The sequence below is a fragment of the Ranitomeya imitator genome, chromosome 5, assembly GCF_032444005.1.
Source record: "Ranitomeya imitator isolate aRanImi1 chromosome 5, aRanImi1.pri, whole genome shotgun sequence".
Lineage (NCBI taxonomy): Eukaryota > Metazoa > Chordata > Amphibia > Anura > Dendrobatidae > Ranitomeya > Ranitomeya imitator.
The window spans coordinates 9,252,359-9,276,618 of record NC_091286.1 but is presented as its reverse complement, the minus strand read 5'-3'; positions in this window follow the sequence as shown (position 1 = coordinate 9,276,618).

The window sequence follows — 24,260 nt, the reverse complement described above, 5'->3', positions numbered from 1 at the left end:
TTCTTGTACATAGGGGGCAGTATTATAGTAGTTATATTCTTGTACATAGGAGCAGTATTATAGTAGTTATATTCTTGTACATAGGGGCAGTATTATAGCAGTTATATTCTTGTACATAGGGGGCAGTATTATAGTAGTTATATTCTTGTACATGGGGGCAGTATTATAGTAGTTATATTCTTGTACATAGGAGCAGTATTATAGTAGTTATATTCTTGTACATAGGGGCAGTATTATAGTAGTTATATTCTTGTACATAAGAGCAGTATTATAGTAGTTATATTCTTGTACATAGGGGCAGTATTATAGTAGTTATATTCTTGTACATAGGAGCAGTATTATAGTAGTTATATTCTTGTACATAGGGGCAGTATTATAGTAGTTATATTCTTGTGCATAGGGGCAGTATTATAGTAGTTATATTCTTGTACATAGGGGCAGTATTATAGTAGTTATATTCTTGTACATAGGGGGCAGTATTATAGTAGTTATATTCTTGTACATAGGAGCAGTATTATAGTAGTTATATTCTTGTACATAGGAGCAGTATTATAGTAGTTATATTCTTGTGCATAGTGGCAGTATTATAGTAGTTATATTCTTGCACATAGGGGCAGTATTATAGTAGTTATATTCTTACACATAGGAGCAGTATTATAGTAGTTATATTCTTGTACATAGGAGCAGTATTATAGTAGTTATATTCCTGTACATAGGGGCAGTATTATAGTAGTTATATTCTTGTATATAGGAGCAGTATTATAGTAGATATTCTTGTACACAGGAGCAGTATTATAGTAGTTATATTCATGTACATAGGAGCAGTATTATAGTAGTTATATTCTTGTACATAGGAGCAGTATTATAGTAGTTATATTCTTGTACATAGGAGCAGTATTATAGTAATTATATTCCTGTACATAGGGGCAGTATTATAGTAGTTATATTCTTGTATATAGGAGCAGTATTATAGTAGATATTCTTGTACACAGGAGCAGTATTATAGTAGTTATATTCATGTACATAGGAGCAGTATTATAGTAGTTATATTCATGTACATAGGAGCAGTGTTATAGTAGTTATATTCTTGTACATAGGAGCAGTATTATAGTAGTTATATTCTTGTACATAGGAGCAGTATTATAGTAGTTATATTCCTGTACATAGGGGCAGTATTATAGTAGTTATATTCTTGTATATAGGAGCAGTATTATAGTAGATATTCTTGTACACAGGAGCAGTATTATAGTAGTTATATTCATGTACATAGGAGCAGTATTATAGTAGTTATATTCTTGTACATAGGGGCAGTATTATAGTAGTTATATTCTTGTACATAGGGGCAGTATTATAGTAGTTATATTCTTGTACATAGGAGCAGTATTATAGTAGTTATATTCTTGTACATAGGGGCAGTATTATAGTAGTTATATTCTTGTACATAGGGGCAGTATTATAGTAGTTATATTCTTGTACATAGGAGCAGTATTATAGTAGTTATATTCTTGTACATAGGGGCAGTATTATAGTAGTTATATTCTTGTATATAAGGGGCAGTATTATAGCAGTTATATTCTTGTACATAGGAGCAGTATTATAGTAGTTAAAGTCTTGTACATAGGAGCAGTATTATAGTAGTTATATTCTTGTACATATAGGCAGCATTATAGTAGTTATATTCTTGTACATAGGGGCAGTATTATAGTAGTTATATTCTTGTACATAGGAGCAGTATTATAGTAGCTATATTCTTGTACATAGGAGCAGCATTATAGTAGTTATATTCTTGTACATAGGAGCAGTATTATAGTAGTTATATTCTTGCACATAGGAGCATTATTATAGTAGTTATATTCTTGTACATAGGAGCAGTATTATAGTAGTTATATTCTTGTATATAGGGGCAGTATTATAGTAGTTATATTCTTGCACATAGAGGCAGTATTATAGTAGTTATATTCTTGGCCATAGGGGGCAGTATTATAGTAGTTATATTCTTGTACATAGGAGCAGTATTATAGTAGTTATATTCTTGTACATAGGAGCAGTATTATAGTAGTTATATTCTTGGCCATAGGCGCAGTATTATAGTATAGTATTGTTTTTATAGGGGAAGTACATTTTATGATTTCATCTTGGGATGTTTTCTAATGATTGGCTCTTCCATACTCAGGTCTTGTTCCCGATCAGTTCTGATGATGTGACTTCTGTGGAGTTTTTGTGATTCTGGTCGTTCTCGTCATGTAAATATGATGTTCCAGTGATTGGAGGCTCTCGGTTGGGCTGATGAGGGTCATTAGCAGTTTCTGGAGGTGGTGGATGATGTCTGGGAGCTAACATGTCGCCTGCTGAGTTCTAATTCCTCTCTGGACTGGGCTATAAATATTTCAGGTCCGGCTGATCACATTTGTTGGCTCATTTGTCTCTTGTCTTGTTAGAGGCGATGGTGAGTGATGGTGACGTGGGGGATGGTGTCGTGCAGGAGACCTAGTGCCACTCAGCGCTGAGTAATGGGCGTTATCGGTCAATGTTCATTAACTTCCACCAAAATCCCAATAAAACTTGTTACATAAAACTCCGTGCGGGACTCGATTTAAATGTTCCCAAATCTAAAATACATCAAGAGGTTTAGGGTATGTTCACACGTTCCTGATTTCCATCCTTTTTTTTCAGGACTGTTTTTTAAAAAACTGCAGCTCTTGGCAGAAAACGCAGGTCCTTTTTTTGGTCCTTTTTTTGTCCTTTTTTGATGCGTTTTTTGATGCGTTTTTTGATCCTTTTTTTATGCAGTTTTCCATGCAGAGTCTGTGTGTTTTCTAGGAAGTTTTTTAGGGTTAAAATGGCTGAAAATACCCTAACCCTAACCCTACCCCTAACCCTTACCCTACCCCTAACCCTAACCCTACCCCTAACCCTACCCCTAACCCTAACCCTACCCCTAACCCTACCCCTAACCCTACCCCTAACCCTATTCTAACCTTAGTGAAAAAAAAAAAATTTCTTATTTTTTTTTTATTGTCCCTACCTATGGGGGTGACAAAGGGGGGGGGGGGTGTCATTTACTATTTTTTTTTATTTTGATCACTGAGATAGATTATATCTCAGTGATCAAAATGCACTTTGGAATGAATCTGCCGGCCGGCAGATTCGGCGGGCGCACTGCGCATGCGCCCGCCATTTTGCAAGATGGCGGCGCCCAGGGAGAAGACGGCCGGACGGACACCGGGACGCCGGGTAAGTATAAGGGGGGGAGATTAGGGCACGGGGGGGCATCGGAGCACTGGGGGGGGGGGGCATCGGAGCACGGGGCGGTGGGATTGGAGCATGGGGGGCGGGATCGGAGCACGGGGGGGCATCGGAGCATGGGGGGTGGGATCGGGGCAGCCACACTCCGCCCACGCACTTCCGCCCGCTTCCCCGCACTTCCTGCTGCAGCGGTTCTGCACCACAAACCGCAGTAAAACCCGCAGATATTTTTTTCATCTGCGGGTTTTACTGCGGGTTTCACCTCACAATGGAGGTCAATGGGTACAGAACCGCTGCGGCTCCGAAAAAAGAAGTGACATGGTACTTCTTTTTTCCCGCAGCTATTCAGCGCGGCTTTTTTTTTGATTTTCCGCATTGTGGGCACAGCAGTTCCTGTTTTCCATAGGGTACAATGTAATGTACCCTGCATGGAAAACAGCTGCGGACCCGCAGCGGGAAAATCGCGGCAATTCCGCATGAAAAAAAGGATCGTGTGAACATGGCCTTAGATAGAAAACCGTGAAGAAAATGTTAAGGAACAAAGTGAAATCTTTTTTGAATGTAAAAAAGTAGAAATAAAAATGTAAAATAATAGAGTTGCATAAATCTGCACACCTTTGTTTCAGTTTCCTGTGAATTTCTGGCAGCATTGAGTCCTTTTGCGTTTGGGTCAATCTAGAATTGTTGATCTTTGCCAGCTCCTTGCAATAGTTCCACATCTGTCAAGGTAGCAGGGTGGCTCAGTGGTTAGCACTGTATGGTGGCTCAGTGATTAGCACTGTGCTATATATAGGGCAGCATGTTGGCTCAGTGGTTAGCACTGTATGGTGGCTCAGTGATTAGCACTGTATGGTGGCTCAGTGATTAACACTGTATGGTGGCTCAGTGATTAGCACTGTATGGTGGCTCAGTGATTAACACTGTATGGTGGCTCAGTGGTTAGCACTGTATGGTGGCTTAGTGGTTAGCACTGTATGGTGGCTCAGTGGTTAGCACTGTATGGTGGCTCAGTGATTAGCACTGTATGGTGGCTCAGTGGTTAGCACTGTATGGTGGCTCAGTGGTTAGCACTGTATGGTGGCTCAGTGGATAGCACTGTATGGTGGCTCAGTGATTAGCACTGTATGGTGGCTCAGTGGTTAGCACTGTATGGTGGCTCAGTGATTAGCACTGTGCTATATATAGGGCAGCATGTTGGCTCAGTGGTTAGCACTGTATGGTGGTTCAGTGGTTAGCACTGTATGGTGGCTCAGTGGTTAGCACTGTATGGTGGCTCAGTGGATAGCACTGTATGGTGGCTCAGTGATTAGCACTGTATGGTGGCTCAGTGGTTAGCACTGTATGGTGGCTCAGTGGTTAGCACTGTGCTATATATAGGGCAGCATGTTGGCTCAGTGGTTAGCACTGTATGGTGGCTAGGTGATTAGCACTGGGCTATATATAGGGCAGCATGTTGGCTCAGTGGTTAGCACTGTATGGTGGCTAAGTGATTAGCACTGGGCTATATATAGGGCAGCATGTTGGCTCAGTGGTTAGCACTGTATGGTGGCTCAGTGATTAGCACTGTGCTATATATAGGGCAGCATGTTGGCTCAGTGGTTAGCACTGTATGGTGGCTCAGTCATTAGCACTGTGCTATGTATAGGGCAGCATGTTGGCTCAGTGGTTAGCACTGTATGGTGGCTTAGTGATTAACACTGAGCTATATATAGGGCAGCATGTTGGCTCAGTGGTTAGCACTGTATGGTGGCTCAGTGGTTAGCACTGTGCTATATATAGGGCAGCATATTATTATATAGTAGTTATATTCCTGTACATAGGGGCAGTATTATAGTAGTTATATTCTTGTATATAGGAGCAGTATTATAGTAGATATTCTTGTACACAGGAGCAGTATTATAGTAGTTATATTCATGTACATAGGAGCAGTATTATAGTAGTTATATTCTTGTACATAGGAGCAGTATTATAGTAGTTATATTCTTGTACATAGGAGCAGTATTATAGTAATTATATTCCTGTACATAGGGGCAGTATTATAGTAGTTATATTCTTGTATATAGGAGCAGTATTATAGTAGATATTCTTGTACACAGGAGCAGTATTATAGTAGTTATATTCATGTACATAGGAGCAGTATTATAGTAGTTATATTCATGTACATAGGAGCAGTGTTATAGTAGTTATATTCTTGTACATAGGAGCAGTATTATAGTAGTTATATTCTTGTACATAGGAGCAGTATTATAGTAGTTATATTCTTGTACATAGGGGCAGTATTATAGTAGTTATATTCTTGTACATAGGAGCAGTATTATAGTAGCTATATTCTTGTACATAGGAGCAGCATTATAGTAGTTATATTCTTGTACATAGGAGCAGTATTATAGTAGTTATATTCTTGCACATAGGAGCATTATTATAGTAGTTATATTCTTGTACATAGGAGCAGTATTATAGTAGTTATATTCTTGTATATAGGGGCAGTATTATAGTAGTTATATTCTTGCACATAGAGGCAGTATTATAGTAGTTATATTCTTGGCCATAGGGGGCAGTATTATAGTAGTTATATTCTTGTACATAGGAGCAGTATTATAGTAGTTATATTCTTGTACATAGGAGCAGTATTATAGTAGTTATATTCTTGGCCATAGGCGCAGTATTATAGTATAGTATTGTTTTTATAGGGGAAGTACATTTTATGATTTCATCTTGGGATGTTTTCTAATGATTGGCTCTTCCATACTCAGGTCTTGTTCCCGATCAGTTCTGATGATGTGACTTCTGTGGAGTTTTTGTGATTCTGGTCGTTCTCGTCATGTAAATATGATGTTCCAGTGATTGGAGGCTCTCGGTTGGGCTGATGAGGGTCATTAGCAGTTTCTGGAGGTGGTGGATGATGTCTGGGAGCTAACATGTCGCCTGCTGAGTTCTAATTCCTCTCTGGACTGGGCTATAAATATTTCAGGTCCGGCTGATCACATTTGTTGGCTCATTTGTCTCTTGTCTTGTTAGAGGCGATGGTGAGTGATGGTGACGTGGGGGATGGTGTCGTGCAGGAGACCTAGTGCCACTCAGCGCTGAGTAATGGGCGTTATCGGTCAATGTTCATTAACTTCCACCAAAATCCCAATAAAACTTGTTACATAAAACTCCGTGCGGGACTCGATTTAAATGTTCCCAAATCTAAAATACATCAAGAGGTTTAGGGTATGTTCACACGTTCCTGATTTCCATCCTTTTTTTTCAGGACTGTTTTTTAAAAAACTGCAGCTCTTGGCAGAAAACGCAGGTCCTTTTTTTGGTCCTTTTTTTGTCCTTTTTTGATGCGTTTTTTGATGCGTTTTTTGATCCTTTTTTTATGCAGTTTTCCATGCAGAGTCTGTGTGTTTTCTAGGAAGTTTTTTAGGGTTAAAATGGCTGAAAATACCCTAACCCTAACCCTACCCCTAACCCTTACCCTACCCCTAACCCTAACCCTACCCCTAACCCTACCCCTAACCCTAACCCTACCCCTAACCCTACCCCTAACCCTACCCCTAACCCTATTCTAACCTTAGTGAAAAAAAAAAAATTTCTTATTTTTTTTTTATTGTCCCTACCTATGGGGGTGACAAAGGGGGGGGGGTGTCATTTACTATTTTTTTTTATTTTGATCACTGAGATAGATTATATCTCAGTGATCAAAATGCACTTTGGAATGAATCTGCCGGCCGGCAGATTCGGCGGGCGCACTGCGCATGCGCCCGCCATTTTGCAAGATGGCGGCGCCCAGGGAGAAGACGGCCGGACGGACACCGGGACGCCGGGTAAGTATAAGGGGGGGAGATTAGGGCACGGGGGGGCATCGGAGCACTGGGGGGGGGGGCATCGGAGCACGGGGCGGTGGGATTGGAGCATGGGGGGCGGGATCGGAGCACGGGGGGGCATCGGAGCATGGGGGGTGGGATCGGGGCAGCCACACTCCGCCCACGCACTTCCGCCCGCTTCCCCGCACTTCCTGCTGCAGCGGTTCTGCACCACAAACCGCAGTAAAACCCGCAGATATTTTTTTCATCTGCGGGTTTTACTGCGGGTTTCACCTCACAATGGAGGTCAATGGGTACAGAACCGCTGCGGCTCCGAAAAAAGAAGTGACATGGTACTTCTTTTTTCCCGCAGCTATTCAGCGCGGCTTTTTTTTTGATTTTCCGCATTGTGGGCACAGCAGTTCCTGTTTTCCATAGGGTACAATGTAATGTACCCTGCATGGAAAACAGCTGCGGACCCGCAGCGGGAAAATCGCGGCAATTCCGCATGAAAAAAAGGATCGTGTGAACATGGCCTTAGATAGAAAACCGTGAAGAAAATGTTAAGGAACAAAGTGAAATCTTTTTTGAATGTAAAAAAGTAGAAATAAAAATGTAAAATAATAGAGTTGCATAAATCTGCACACCTTTGTTTCAGTTTCCTGTGAATTTCTGGCAGCATTGAGTCCTTTTGCGTTTGGGTCAATCTAGAATTGTTGATCTTTGCCAGCTCCTTGCAATAGTTCCACATCTGTCAAGGTAGCAGGGTGGCTCAGTGGTTAGCACTGTATGGTGGCTCAGTGATTAGCACTGTGCTATATATAGGGCAGCATGTTGGCTCAGTGGTTAGCACTGTATGGTGGCTCAGTGATTAGCACTGTATGGTGGCTCAGTGATTAACACTGTATGGTGGCTCAGTGATTAGCACTGTATGGTGGCTCAGTGATTAACACTGTATGGTGGCTCAGTGGTTAGCACTGTATGGTGGCTTAGTGGTTAGCACTGTATGGTGGCTCAGTGGTTAGCACTGTATGGTGGCTCAGTGATTAGCACTGTATGGTGGCTCAGTGGTTAGCACTGTATGGTGGCTCAGTGGTTAGCACTGTATGGTGGCTCAGTGGATAGCACTGTATGGTGGCTCAGTGATTAGCACTGTATGGTGGCTCAGTGGTTAGCACTGTATGGTGGCTCAGTGATTAGCACTGTGCTATATATAGGGCAGCATGTTGGCTCAGTGGTTAGCACTGTATGGTGGTTCAGTGGTTAGCACTGTATGGTGGCTCAGTGGTTAGCACTGTATGGTGGCTCAGTGGATAGCACTGTATGGTGGCTCAGTGATTAGCACTGTATGGTGGCTCAGTGGTTAGCACTGTATGGTGGCTCAGTGGTTAGCACTGTGCTATATATAGGGCAGCATGTTGGCTCAGTGGTTAGCACTGTATGGTGGCTAGGTGATTAGCACTGGGCTATATATAGGGCAGCATGTTGGCTCAGTGGTTAGCACTGTATGGTGGCTAAGTGATTAGCACTGGGCTATATATAGGGCAGCATGTTGGCTCAGTGGTTAGCACTGTATGGTGGCTCAGTGATTAGCACTGTGCTATATATAGGGCAGCATGTTGGCTCAGTGGTTAGCACTGTATGGTGGCTCAGTCATTAGCACTGTGCTATATATAGGGCAGCATGTTGGCTCAGTGGTTAGCACTGTATGGTGGCTTAGTGATTAACACTGAGCTATATATAGGGCAGCATGTTGGCTCAGTGGTTAGCACTGTATGGTGGCTCAGTGGTTAGCACTGTGCTATATATAGGGCAGCATGTTGGCTCAGTGGTTAGCACTGTATGGTGGCTAGGTGATTAGCACTGGGCTATATATAGGGCAGCATGTTGGCTCAGTGGTTAGCACTGTATGGTGGCTCAGTGATTAGCAGTGTATGGTGGCTCAGTGATTAGCACTGTATGGTGGCTCAGTGATTAACACTGTATGGTGGCTCAGTGATTAGCACTGTGCTATATATAGGGCAGCATGTTGGCTCAGTGGTTAGCACTGTATGGTGGCTCAGTGATTAGCACTGTATGGTGGCTCAGTGATTAACACTGTATGGTGGCTCAGTGATTAGCACTGTATGGTGGCTCAGTGATTAACACTGTATGGTGGCTCAGTGGTTAGCACTGTATGGTGGCTCAGTGGTTAGCACTGTATGGTGGCTCAGTGGTTAGCACTGTATGGTGGCTCAGTGGTTAGCACTGTATGGTGGCTCAGTGGATAGCACTGTATGGTGGCTCAGTGATTAGCACTGTATGGTGGCTCAGTGGTTAGCACTGTATGGTGGCTCAGTGATTAGCACTGTGCTATATATAGGGCAGCATGTTGGCTCAGTGGTTAGCACTGTATGGTGGTTCAGTGGTTAGCACTGTATGGTGGCTCAGTGGTTAGCACTGTATGGTGGCTCAGTGGATAGCACTGTATGGTGGCTCAGTGATTAGCACTGTATGGTGGCTCAGTGGTTAGCACTGTATGGTGGCTCAGTGGTTAGCACTGTGCTATATATAGGGCAGCATGTTGGCTCAGTGGTTAGCACTGTATGGTGGCTAGGTGATTAGTACTGGGCTATATATAGGGCAGCATGTTGGCTCAGTGGTTAGCACTGTATGGTGGCTCAGTGATTAGCACTGTGCTATATATAGGGCAGCATGTTGGCTCAGTGGTTAGCACTGTATGGTGGCTCAGTCATTAGCACTGTGCTATATATAGGGCAGCATGTTGGCTCAGTGGTTAGCACTGTATGGTGGCTTAGTGATTAACACTGAGCTATATATAGGGCAGCATGTTGGCTCAGTGGTTAGCACTGTATGGTGGCTCAGTGGTTAGCACTGTGCTATATATAGGGCAGCATGTTGGCTCAGTGGTTAGCACTGTATGGTGGCTAGGTGATTAGCACTGGGCTATATATAGGGCAGCATGTTGGCTCAGTGGTTAGCACTGTATGGTGGCTCAGTGATTAGCACTGTGCTATATATAGGGCAGCATGTTGGCTCAGTGGTTAGCACTGTATGGTGGCTCAGTCATTAGCACTGTGCTATATAGAGGGCAGCATGTTGGCTCAGTGGTTAGCACTGTATGGTGGCTTAGTGATTAACACTGAGCTATATATAGGGCAGCATGTTGGCTCAGTGGTTAGCACTGTATGGTGGCTCAGTGATTAGCACTGTATGGTGGCTCAGTGATTAGCACTGTATGGTGGCTCAGTGATTAACACTGTATGGTGGCTCAGTGATTAGCACTGTGCTATATATAGGGCAGCATGTTGGCTCAGTGGTTAGCACTCTATGGTGGCTCAGTGATTAGCACTGTATGGTGGCTCAGTGATTAACACTGTATGGTGGCTCAGTGATTAGCACTGTATGGTGGCTCAGTGATTAACACTGTATGGTGGCTCAGTGGTTAGCACTGTATGGTGGCTCAGTGGTTAGCACTGTATGGTGGCTCAGTGGTTAGCACTGTATGGTGGCTCAGTGATTAGCACTGTATGGTGGTTCAGTGGTTAGCACTGTATGGTGGCTCAGTGGTTAGCACTGTATGGTGGCTCAGTGGATAGCACTGTATGGTGGCTCAGTGATTAGCACTGTATGGTGGCTCAGTGGTTAGCACTGTATGGTGGCTCAGTGATTAGCACTGTGCTATATATAGGGCAGCATGTTGGCTCAGTGGTTAGCACTGTATGGTGGTTCAGTGGTTAGCACTGTATGGTGGCTCAGTGGTTAGCACTGTATGGTGGCTCAGTGGATAGCACTGTATGGTGGCTCAGTGATTAGCACTGTATGGTGGCTCAGTGGTTAGCACTGTATGGTGGCTCAGTGATTAGCACTGTGCTATATATAGGGCAGCATGTTGGCTCAGTGGTTAGCACTGTATGGTGGCTCAGTGGTTAGCACTGTGCTATATATAGGGCAGCATGTTGGCTCAGTGGTTAGCACTGTATGGTGGCTCAGTGGTTAGCACTGTGCTATATATAGGGCAGCATGTTGGCTCAGTGGTTAGCACTGTATGGTGGCTAGGTGATTAGCACTGGGCTATATATAGGGCAGCATGTTGGCTCAGTGGTTAGCACTGTATGGTGGCTCAGTGATTAGCACTGTGCTATATATAGGGCAGCATGTTGGCTCAGTGGTTAGCACTGTATGGTGGCTCAGTGGTTAACACTGTGCTATATATAGGGCAGCATGTTGGCTCAGTGGTTAGCACTGTATGGTGGCTCAGTGGTTAGCACTGTGCTATATATAGGGCAGCATGTTGGCTCAGTGGTTAGCACTGTATGTGGCTCAGTGGTTAGCACTGTGCTATATATAGGGCAGCATGTTGGCTCAGTGGTTAGCACTGTATGGTGGCTAGGTGATTAGCACTGGGCTATATATAGGGCAGCATGTTGGCTCAGTGGTTAGCACTGTATGGTGGCTCAGTGATTAGCACTGTGCTATATATAGGGCAGCATGTTGGCTCAGTGGTTAGCACTGTATGGTGGCTCAGTCATTAGCACTGTGCTATATATAGGGCAGCATGTTGGCTCAGTGGTTAGCACTGTATGGTGGCTTAGTGATTAACACTGAGCTATATATAGGGCAGCATGTTGGCTCAGTGGTTAGCACTGTATGGTGGCTTAGTGATTAGCACTGTGCTATATATAGGGCAGCATGTTGGCTCAGTGGTTAGCACTGTATGGTGGCTCAGTGGTTAACACTGTGCTATATATAGGGCAGCATGTTGGCTCAGTGATTAGCACTGTATGGTGGCTCAGTGGTTAACACTGTGCTATATATAGGGCAGCATGTTGGCTCAGTGGTTAGCACTGTATGGTGGCTCAGTGGTTAGCACTGTGCTATATATAGGGCAGCATGTTGGCTCAGTGGTTAGCACTGTATGGTGGCTCAGTCATTAGCACTGTGCTATATATAGGGCAGCATGTTGGCTCAGTGGTTAGCACTGTATGGTGGCTTAGTGATTAACACTGAGCTATATATAGGGCAGCATGTTGGCTCAGTGGTTAGCACTGTATGGTGGCTCAGTGGTTAGCACTGTGCTATATATAGGGCAGCATGTTGGCTCAGTGGTTAGCACTGTATGGTGGCTAGGTGATTAGCACTGGGCTATATATAGGGCAGCATGTTGGCTCAGTGGTTAGCACTGTATGGTGGCTCAGTGATTAGCACTGTGCTATATATAGGGCAGCATGTTGGCTCAGTGGTTAGCACTGTATGGTGGCTCAGTCATTAGCACTGTGCTATATATAGGGCAGCATGTTGGCTCAGTGGTTAGCACTGTATGGTGGCTTAGTGATTAACACTGAGCTATATATAGGGCAGCATGTTGGCTCAGTGGTTAGCACTGTATGGTGGCTCAGTGGTTAGCACTGTGCTATATATAGGGCAGCATGTTGGCTCAGTGGTTAGCACTGTATGGTGGCTAGGTGATTAGCACTGGGCTATATATAGGGCAGCATGTTGGCTCAGTGGTTAGCACTGTATGGTGGCTCAGTGATTAGCACTGTGCTATATATAGGGCAGCATGTTGGCTCAGTGGTTAGCACTGTATGGCGGCTCAGTGGTTAACACTGTGCTATATATAGGGCAGCATGTTGGCTCAGTGGTTAGCACTGTATGGTGGCTCAGTGGTTAGCACTGTGCTATATATAGGGCAGCATGTTGGCTCAGTGGTTAGCACTGTATGGTGGCTCAGTGATTAGCACTGAGCTATATATAGGGCAGCATGTTGGCTCAGTGGTTAGCACTGTATGGTGGCTAAGTGATTAGCACTGGGCTATATATAGGGCAGCATGTTGGCTCAGTGGTTAGCACTGTATGGTGGCTCAGTGATTAGCACTGTGCTATATATAGGGCAGCATGTTGGCTCAGTGGTTAGCACTGTATGGTGGCTCAGTCATTAGCACTGTGCTATATAGAGGGCAGCATGTTGGCTCAGTGGTTAGCACTGTATGGTGGCTTAGTGATTAACACTGAGCTATATATAGGGCAGCATGTTGGCTCAGTGGTTAGCACTGTATGGTGGCTCAGTGCTTAGCACTGTGCTATATATAGGGCAGCATGTTGGCTCAGTGGTTAGCACTGTATGGTGGCTTAGTGATTAACACTGAGCTATATATAGGGCAGCATGTTGGCTCAGTGGTTAGCACTGTATGGTGGCTCAGTGGTTAGCACTGTGCTATATATAGGGCAGCATGTTGGCTCAGTGGTTAGCACTGTATGGTGGCTCAGTGGTTAGCACTGTGCTATATATAGGGCAGCATGTTGGCTCAGTGGTTAGCACTGTGTAAGAGGAAGCGATGGTTCCCCTGAAGAGCCCCTGCATGATGTGGCATTAGTGAGGAAAGACTGCCATCTGCTAGCTGCATGAAACCATGTGGAACCAACTGGCTCCAGAAGAGTTGCAGGGGGAGCAAGTTCATGTGCGGGACCTGGTCAGGTGCCTTGGATGATGAAGTTCCTGGTTATAAAATCCTGTGCACCAAACCAGAGTCAGGATGTGACGCCGAGGAGAGGAGCGGTGCAAACATGAGCCAGAGACCATGCTGAAGCCAGTGCGACAGGCCTCTCCGGAGACAGTGTGCCAGCAGGTTTCTGGCCGCCATCAGACAAGGCTCGTTCGACGCCCAGTGAAATCTGAAGACACGACTACGCTGGTCAAGACCCAGAGCCCAGACGGCGCCGATCAAGATCAGAGCCTTAGCCCTATGCCAGTCAACGAGACACCCATCGGCCGTCCGAAAATCCGCAAGGAGACGTCGACCAAAGGAGGACTCCTGCCATTACAGAAGGGCGACACAAGTGAGGTGAAATTTCTCATCTTCTGCTAATATTTTGTTGCAAAACTGTCTGATATTTGGACTGTTCATATTTCCCTCCACCTTGACCACAGTCTCAGTTCCAGCTGCTATAAAACAGCCACAAACAATGCTGCCCCCACCATGCCTCACTGTGGGGATGGTGATGTTCTGGTCATTCTCAGTGTTGGATTTTCAGTGTTGAAATTATGGCTATAAAGTTCCCCCTTGGTCTCATCAGACAGAACACGTTTTCCACATGATTTTGGCTGAGTTGCTGAAGCTTTTGATAAAACACAGCTGTGCCTGGATGTTTTTTTTTTGTGAGAAAAAGCTTCCACTTTGTCCTGACCCCACAGGCTGGACATATAAAGAATACGGGAGATTGTTGTCACATGCAATACACAACCAGAACTGGCCAGACATTCCTGCAGCATCTTTAATGTAGCTGTGCACTTCTCGGCAGCCTCCAGCACTAGTTTCCTTCTTGTCTTTGTCACTGTTGTGCCAAACTTCATCCCCTTATTCATGTCATCTTCACAGTGCTCCATGGTAGATCTAATGTTTGGACAATGTTTTTGTACCTTCTTCTGACTAATAACGTTCCACACTGAGATCCTTTGCTGTGTTGTCAGCTGTTTATGGATCCTAACATGTTAGGAAAATCCTCCTGGAGCAGCGACACTCTCTGTAGGGTTCAGAATGGATGTAAATGATGGTGGCTGAGCGCTGACTACTACGTATCATGGGGGAGATGTGAATGGCTGATTCTGAACATAACCATGTGCAGTCTGTGATCTATTAGTATACACAAGTCTTTTTCACACGTGCTGTTGCTTAGTTCTATTTCTCCCATTCTGTAGATGTAATTTTCATTTTTCTTGCCCAGATGTAGAATCTTGCATTTCCCCCTGTTAAAAACCATTCTATTAGTCGCTGCATATTGTTCAAGCTTATCTAGATCCTCCTGAATCCTTTCTCGGTCTTCTCTAGTGTTAGCTATCCCTCCTAGCTTTACATCATCTGCAAATTTGATCAGATTACCTTCAGTTCCCTTATCTAGATCATTTATAAAAATGTTGAAGAAAACTATGGACAGGACAGAGCCTTGTGGTACTGCTAGCTCTTTCAGTTACCAAGGATGTAATTCATCGGGGCCAGGAGATGTAAATTCATGTAAATTAGCTCAGTGTGTTCCTTCACCATCTCTCTGTTTATGGATATTGTGGATTATTATCTTCATTTGATGGCTCCGAGAAGATCAGTTGATGTTTCATTTGCTTTCTTAGAGAACACAGATGCAAATTAGGAAATTAAAAGTTCAGCCTTCTTAACCCCTTCCCGACCCATGACGCCACGTAGGCGTCATGAAAGTTGGTGCCAATCCGACCTGTGACGCCTATGTGGAAAGATCGCGTCCCTGCAGATCCGGTGAAAGGGTTAACTCCCATTTCACCGGATCTGCAGGGACAGGGGGAGTGGTAGTTTAGCCCAGGGGGGGGTGGCTTCACCCCCTCCGTGGCTACGATCGCTCTGATTGGCTGTTGAAAGTGAAACTGCCAATCAGAGCGATTTGTAATATTTCACCTATTATAACTGGTGAAATATTACAATCCAGCCATGGCCGATGCTGCAATATCATCAGCCATGGCTGGAAACACTAATGTGCCCCCACCCCACCCCACCGATCGCCCCCCCAGCCCCCAGATCTGTCCGGTACACTGCTCCGGCTCCCCTCCGTCCTGTGCGCCGCTCCCCCCGTGCTCTTGTCCGCTCCCCCCGTGCTCCAATCACCCTCCCCGTGCTCCAATCACCCCCCCCCCTGCACTCCGATCCACCCCCTCCGTGCTCCGTTCCACCCCCCCATGCTCCGTTCCACCCCTCCCGCGCTCCGATTCACCCCCCCATGCTCCGATCCCCCCCCCCCATCATACTTACCGATCCTGCCGGGGTCCGTCCGCCTTCTCCCTGGGCGCCGCCATCTTCCAAAATGGCGGGCGCATGCGCAGTGCGCCCGCCGAATCTGCCGGCCGGCAGATTCATTCCAAAGTGCATTTTGATCACTGAGATATAATCTATCTCAGTGATCAAAATAAAAAAAATAATAAATGACCCCCCCCCCTTTGTCACCCCCATAGGTAGGGACAATAAAAAAATAAAGAATTTTTTTTCCCACTGTTAGAATAGGGTTAGGGGTAGGGTTAGGGCTAGGGGTAGTGTTAGGGGTAGGGTTAGGGCTAGGGCTAGGGGTAGGGTTAGGGGTAGGGCTAGGGTTAGGGGTAGGGTTAGGGCTAGGGCTAGGGTTAGGGGTAGGGCTAGGGTTAGGGGTAGGGTTAGGGCTAGGGCTAGGGGTAGGGCTAGGGTTAGGGGTAGGGTTAGGGGTAGGGCTAGGGTTAGGGTTAGGGTTAGGGGTAGGGTTAGGGCTAGGGTTAGGGTTAGGGCTAGGGTTAGGGGTAGGGTTAGGGCTAGGGTTAGGGGTAGGGCTAGGGTTAGGGCTAGGGTTAGGGGTAGGGCTAGGGTTAGGGGTAGGGTTAGGGTTAGGGTTAGGGTTAGGGGTAGGGCTAGGGTTAGGGGTAGGGTTAGGGGTAGGGCTAGGGTTAGGGGTAGGGTTAGGGGTAGGGCTAGGGCTAGGGTTAGGGGTAGGGCTAGGGTTAGGGGTAGGGTTAGGGCTAGGGCTAGGGTTAGGGGTAGGGCTAGGGTTAGGGGTAGGGTTAGGGGTAGGGCTAGGGCTAGGGTTAGGGCTAGGGTTAGGGCTTCGGTATGTGCACACGTATTCTGGTCCTCTGCGGATTTTTCCGCTGCGGATTTGATATATCCGCAGTGCTAAACCGCTGCGGATTTATGGCGGATTTACCACGTTTTTTCTGCGCATTTCACTGCGGTTTTACAACTGCAATTTTCTATTGGAGCAGTTGTAAAACCGCTGTGGAATCCGCACAAAGAAGTGACATGCTGCGGAATGTAAACCGCTGCGTTTCCATGCAGTTTTTCCGCAGCATGTGTACAGCGATTTTTGTTTCCCATAGGTTTACATTGAACTGTAACCTCATGGGAAACTGCTGCGGATCCGCAGCGTTTTCCGCAGCGTGTGCACATACCTTTAGAATTAGGCTATGTGCACACGGTGCGGATTTGGCTGCGGATCCGCAGCGGATTGGCCGCTGCGGATCCGCAGCAGAGTTCCATGAGGTTTACAGTACCATGTAAACCTATGGAAAACCAAATCCGCTGTGCCCATGGGGTGGAAAATACTGCGCGGAAACGCTGCGTTGTATTTTCCGCAGCATGTCAATTCTTTGTGCGGATTCCGCAGCGTTTTACACCTGTTCCTCAATAGGAATCTGCAGGTGAAATCCGCACAAAAAACACTGGAAATCCGCGGTAAATCCGCAGGTAAAACGCAGTGCCTTTTACCCGCGGATTTTTCAAAAATGATGCTGAAAAATCTCACACGAATCCGCAACGTGGGCACATAGCCTTAGGGTTAGGGTTGGAATTAGGGTTGTGGTTAGGGTTAGGGGTGTGTTGGGGTTAGGGTTGTGGTTAGGGTTAGGGTTGGAATTAGGGTTGTGATTAGGGTTATGGCTACAGTTGGGATTAGAGTTAGGGGTGTGGGGGGGTTAGTGTTGGAGTTAGAATTGAGGGGTTACCACTGTTTAGGCACATCAGGGGTCTCCAAACGCAACATGGCGCCACCATTGATTCCAGCCAATCTCGTATTCAAAAAGTCAAATGGTGCTCCCTCCCTTCGGAGCCCCGACGTGTGCCCAAACAGTGGTTTACCCCCACATATGGGGTACCAGCATACTCAGGATAAACTGCGCAACAATTACTGGGGTCCAATTTCTCCTGTTACCCTTGTGAAAATAAAAAAATGCTTGCTAAAACATCATTTTTGAGGAAAGAAAAATGATTTTTTATTTTCACGGCTCTGCGTTGTAAACGTCTGTGAAGCACTTGGGGGTTCAAAGTGCTCACCACATATCTAGATAAGTTCCTTGGGGGGTCTAGTTTCTAAAATGGGGTCACTTGTGGGGGGTTTCTACTGTTTACGCACACCAGGGGCTTTGCAAACGCAACGTGACGTCCGCAGACCATTCCATCAAAGTCTGCATTTCAAAAGTCACTACTTCCCTTCCGAGCCCTGCCATGCGCCCAAACAGTGGTTTACCTCCACACATGGGGTATCAGCGTACTCAGGAGAAACTGGACAACAACTTTTGGGGTCCAATTTCTCCTGTAACCCTTGGGAAAATAAAAAATTCTGGGCTAAATAATTATTTTTGAGGAAAGAAAACGTATTTATTATTTTCACGGCTCTGCATTGTAAACTTCTATGAAGCACTTGGGGGTTCAAAGTGCTCACCCCACATCTAGATAAGTTCCTTTCGGGGTCTAGTTTCCAAAATGGGGTCACTTGTGGGGGGTTTCTACTGTTTAGCCACACCAGGGGCTCTGCAAACGCAACGTGACGCCCGCAGACCATTCCATCAAAGTCTGCATTTCAAAAGTCACTACTTCCCTTCTGAGCCCCGACGTGTGCCCAAACAGTGGTTTACCCCCACACATGGGGTATCAGCGTACTCAGGAGAAACTGGACAACAACTTTTGGGGTCAAATTTCTCCTGTTACCCTTGGGAAAAAAAAAATTGCAGGCTAAAAGATCATTTTTGAGAAAATAATTTTTTTTTTTTATTTTCATGGCTCTGCGTTATAAACTTCTGTGAAGCACTTGGGGGTTCAAACAAAGTCCTCACCACACATCTAGATTAGTTCCTTTGGGGGTCTAGTTTCCAAAATGGGGTCATTTCTGGGGGATCTCCAATGTTTAGGCACACAGGGGCTCTCCAAACGTGACATGGTGTCCGCTAATGATTGGAGCTAATTTTCCATTTAAAAAGCCAAATGGCGTGCCATCCCTTCCGAGCCCTGCCGTGCACCCAAACAGTGGTTTACCCCCACATATGGGGTATCAGCGTACTCAGGACAAACTGGACAACAACATTTGGGGTCCAATTTCTCCTATTACCCTTGGCAAAATAGGAAATTCCAGGCTAAAAAATCATTTTTGAGGAAAGAAAAATTATTTTTTATTTTCATGGCTCTGCGTTATAAACTTCTGTGAAGCACCTGGGGATTTAAAGTGCTCAATATGCATCTAGATAAGTTCCTTGGGGGGTCTAGTTTCCAAAATGGGGTCACTTGTGGGGGAGCTCCAATGTTTAGGCACACAGGGGCTCTCCAAATGCGACATGGTGTCCGCTAACAATTGGAGCTAATTTTCCATTCAAAAAGTCAAATGGCGTGCCTTCCCTTGCGAGCCCTGCCATGTGCCCAAACAGTGGTTTACCCCCACATATGAGGTATCGACGTACTCGGGAGAAATTGCCCAACAAATTTTATGATCCATTTTATCCTATTGCCCATGTGAAAATGAAAAAATTGAGGCAAAAATAATTTTTTTGTGAAAAAAAAGTACTTTTTCATTTTTACAGATCAATTTGTGAAGCACCTGAGGGTTTAAAGTGCTCACTAGGCATCTAGATAAGTTCCTTGGGGGGTCTAGTTTCCAAAATGGGGTCACTTGTTGGGTTGCGCCAATGTTTAGGCACACAGGGGCTCTCCAAACGCGACATGGTGTCCGCTAACGATGGAGATAATATTTCATTCAAAAAGTCAAATGGCGCTCCTTCCCTTCCGAGCCTTACCATGTGCCCAAACAGTGGTTTACCCCCACATGTGAGGTATCGGTGTACTCAGGAGAATTTGCCCTACAAATTTTGGGATCCATTTTATCCTGTTGCCCATGTGAAAATGAAAAAATTGAGGCTAAAAGAATTTTTTTGTGAAAAAAAAAGTACTTTTTCATTTTTACGGATCAATTTGTGAAGCACCTGGGGGTTCAAAGTGCTCACTATGCATCTAGATAAGTTCCTTGGGGCGTCTAGTTTCCAAAATGGGGTCACTTGTGGGGGAGCTCCAATTTTTAGGCACACGGGGGCTCTCCAAACGTGACATGGTGTCCGCTAAAGAGTGGAGCCAATTTTTCATTCAAAAAGTCAAATGGCGCTCCTTCCCTTCCAAGCCCTGCCGTGCGCCCAAACAGTGGTTTACCCCCACATATGAGGTATCAGCGTACTCAGGACAAATTGGACAACAACTTTCGTGGTTCAGTTTCTCCTTTTACCATTGGGAAAATAAAAAAATTGTTGCTAAAAGATAATTTTTGTGACTAAAAAGTTAATTGTTCATTTTTTCCTTCCATGTTGCTTCTGCTGCTGTGAAGCACCTGAAGGGTTAATAAACTTCTTGAATGTGGTTTTGAGCACCTTGAGGGGTGCAGTTTTTAGAATGGTGTCACTTTTGGGTATTTTCAGCCATATAGACCCCTCAAACTGACTTCAAATGTGAGGTGGTCCCTAAAAAAAATGGTTTTGTAAATTTCGTTGTAAAAATGAGAAATCGCTGGTCAAATTTTAACCCTTATAACTTCCTAGCAAAAAAAAATTTTGTTTCCAAAATTGTGCTGATGTAAAGTAAACATGTGGGAAATGTTATTTATTAACTATTTTGTGTCACATAACTCTCTGGTTTAACAGAATAAAAATTCAAAATGTGAAAATTGCGAAATTTTCAAAATTTTCACCAAATTTCCATTTTTATCACAAATAAACGCAGAATTTATTGACCTAAATTTACCACTAACATGAAGCCCAATATGTCACGAAAAAACAATCTCAGAACCGCTAGGATCCCTTGAAGCGTTCCTGAGTTATTACCTCAAAGGGACACTGGTCAGAATTGCAAAAAACGGCAAGGTCTTTAAGGTCAAAATAGGCTGGGTCATGAAGGGGTTAACATCATCTTTGACCACTTCACCCTTTTCATCCTATAAAAATCCTATTGCATCTTTGACTTTTCTTTTGCTTTTTACCCCCAAAATCCATTTTTGTTGCTTTTGGTCTCCCTTGAAAGCCTCACTTCATTACTGGCTTTAGCTCTTCTAACTCTTGCCCTGCATTCTCTGCAGACAGCATCATATTCTTCTTTAAATATGCCTCATTTTTCTATTTAATATACATTTCTTTTTTTTTTTTTTAATAAGTGATTAAAGGGACACTGTCACCTGAATTTGGAGGGAACAATCTTCAGCCATGGAGGCGGGGTTTTTGGGTTTTTGATTCACCCTTTCCTTACCCGCTGGCTGCATGCTGGCTGCAATATTGTATTGAAGTTCATTCTGTATCCTCCATAGTACACGCCTGCGCAAGGCAAGACCCCGCCTCCATGGCTGAAGATTGTTCCCTCCAAATTCAGGTGACAGTGTCCCTTTAATCACTTATTAAAGTGTCCCTTTAAGTTCTGTGTTCATCCATCTTGGTCTCTTTAAATGCTTTCAAATCTTCCTTCTTTTCGGGATTGTTACTGACTGTGCGGTGAGAATTTCATTTAGCAAAATCTCCCGTCCTTCTTGGACATTTCTGTCCGTAAGAACATTCGGCCAACTTTCCTACCCTCTTTCCGAGTCCATTAAAATCTGCCTTTCTGAAGTCCAACCTTAAAGTCTGAGTCCTCGCTGGTCTTCCTCTTCTAGTAATCCATCATTCGAGAATATCATGATCGCCGCCTCCTAAGGTGCCAGTCACCTTTACTTCCTCCACCATTTCCTCCCTGCTGGTAAGAATTAGGTCAAATATTGCTGATACTTTTGTTCTCTTCTACCTTTTAGGAAGATAAAGTCGTCAGAAAGAGAGGATAAGAATTTTCTGGACCCAGTACTTTTGCCTGAGAAAGATTCCCAACAAATACCTGGATAGTTAAAATCTCCCATGATCACTATGTTGTACATTTTTGAGAACAGAGACATCTGATGTAAAAAGAGTTCATCCATATCTTTAGTCTGTCCAGGTGGTCTATAGTAAACACCTACAATAGCTTCCTTTCTGTTCTTCTCTCTTTGTATTCTTACCCAAACAGTTTCCACAAAACTACCAGTCTCTGATGCTTGGATCTCTGTGGAGATATATTTTCCTAACATACATTGCAACACCTCCTCCCCTCTGAGTTATCCTTTTTCTAATAAGTAAGTTGCAACCTTCAATGTTTGTATTCCAATCATGTGTATCATCCCACCAAGTTTATACAATACTAGATTGTGGCCCGATTCTAACGCATCGGGTATTCTAGGATATGCATGTCCCCGTAGTATATGGACAATGATGATTCCAGAATTCTCGGCAGACTGTGCCCGTCGCTGATTGGTCGAGGCAACCTTTATGACATCATCGTCGCCATGGCAACCATTATGACATCATCGTCGCTGTGCCCGTTGCTGATTGGTCGAGGCCTGGTGGCCTCGACCAATCAGAGACGCAGGATGTCTACGTCCTTTATGACATCATCGTCGCTGTGCCCGTTGCTGATTGGTCGAGGCCTGGCGGCCTCAACCAATCAGAGACGCGGGATTTCTACGTCGATGCTGTGCCGGTCTCTGATTGGTCGAGGCCTGGCAGCCTCGACCAATCAGAGAGCAGGGATTTCCAGGACAGACAGACAGACGGAAAAACCCTTAGACAATTATATATATAGATAGACACCAGCCCCACATATAGTGCGGTTGCCTCAAGAACGAAAAATTGTGTAAGTGCTGGCACCATATACAGTGTAGACGCCTTTTCGCATGATCTGACAACTGGACCCCTATGGGCAGTTCTGGAGACAAGTTGTCACCGCTCTCCATCCGGCATCCAGGCGCTCGTTCTGGAGATGGAGGAAGATGGCCGCTGTATTATGTCATCACCTTTTTCCTTCCAGGCCTAGAAGACTCGGTGCCTCCTCACAGATCATGGAGGTAACGCGCAATACTGGATGGAGGAGTTATTGATAGGGGTGTACTCATTTTTGCATCAATCGGTTTGAGTAAAGCTGAAGATTTTGTACCAACAGTTATATTATTATCATCACTGTCAGGTTATTGTGGGATTAAAGCAATGTTCCATGAAAGTCTGAATTGTCAAAATGTTAAAACTTGTTCTTGTATCCAGTGAGATATTATTTATAATCACACTTTTCAAAAGGGGGTGTACTCATTTTTGCTGAGAACTGTATGACTTAGGCTAGGGTCACATTGCGTTAGTGCAACCCGTTTAGCGCTAGCGGGTTGCGCTAACGCAATGTTTTTAATGTGGCCGCATCCCGGGGTCGCGGTAACGTCCCCGCTCTCGCAGATCCCCGATCTGCGAGAGCGGGGAACGGACCGCGGGCGCGCCTTGGACGCTGCAAGCAGCGTCCGCGGCGCGCCAGGAAACACCGGCGCGTCGCTAGCTCGTGCCGAACATGGCACGCGCTAGTGCTGCGCGTTCCCATTGCCGTGAATGGGCGCGCTAACGGACGCGTTGCACGGCGTTAATTTCGCCGTGCAACGCTGTCCGTTAGCGCTTTCCCATTAACGCAATGGGAACCAAGCCTTAAGTATAAGACAGATGTAACTGTAGAATTAGGTTTGCAGCTTTGGATGTAACAGGAGGTTTATTTGCATTTATCAAAGTCTCTCAAAATTGTTGATAAGCTTCTTTACATTAAGGGTATGTGCACACGATGCAGATTTTGCTGCGGATCTGCAGCAGTTTCCCATGCGTTTACAGTTCAATGTAAACCTATGGGAAACAAAAAATGCTGCGCACATGCTGCGGAAAAAAACACGCGGAAACGCAGCAGTTTACATTCCGCAACACGTCACTTCTTTCTGCGGATTCCGCAGCGGTTTTACAACTGCTCCAATAGAAAACCGCAGTTGTAAAACCGCAGTGAAAACCGCAGAAAACCGCGGTAAATCCACGATAAATCCGCAGCGGTTTTCCACTGCGGATTTATCAAATCTACTGAAATCCGCTGCGGAAAAATCCGCAGTGGACCCAGAATACGTGTGCACATAGCCTTAAACTTCAATCTGATTTCTTGTTTTTTACTTCCTCTACGTCAGTGAGAACGGTGAGAAGAAACTCCGAAAAATAAATGTCTTTTATAAGTCGGGTTTAAACCTCAGCTGCATTGCTGACCATGCGCTGATTACATCCATGACTCAAATGCAAAAATAGCAGAAAGTTGCTCCTGGCCCCTATGCTCCTCAGGCCCCTCAATCCTCCGGCCCCCCTCTACCCCCAGGCTCCCAACCCTCCGGCCTCCTACCCCCCAACCCTCCGCTCCTCCGGCCCCTCTTGTTCCCCGGCTCCTCAACCCCCCCAGGCCCCCTTCGCCCCTCCGGACCCCCCACTCCTCTGGCCTTTCTGGTTCCCTGGCCCCTCCGCCCCCAGGCCCCCCCGACTCCCCACTCTGGCCTTTCTGGTTCCCTGGCCCCTCCGCCCCAAGCCCCCCACCCCTCCGCCCC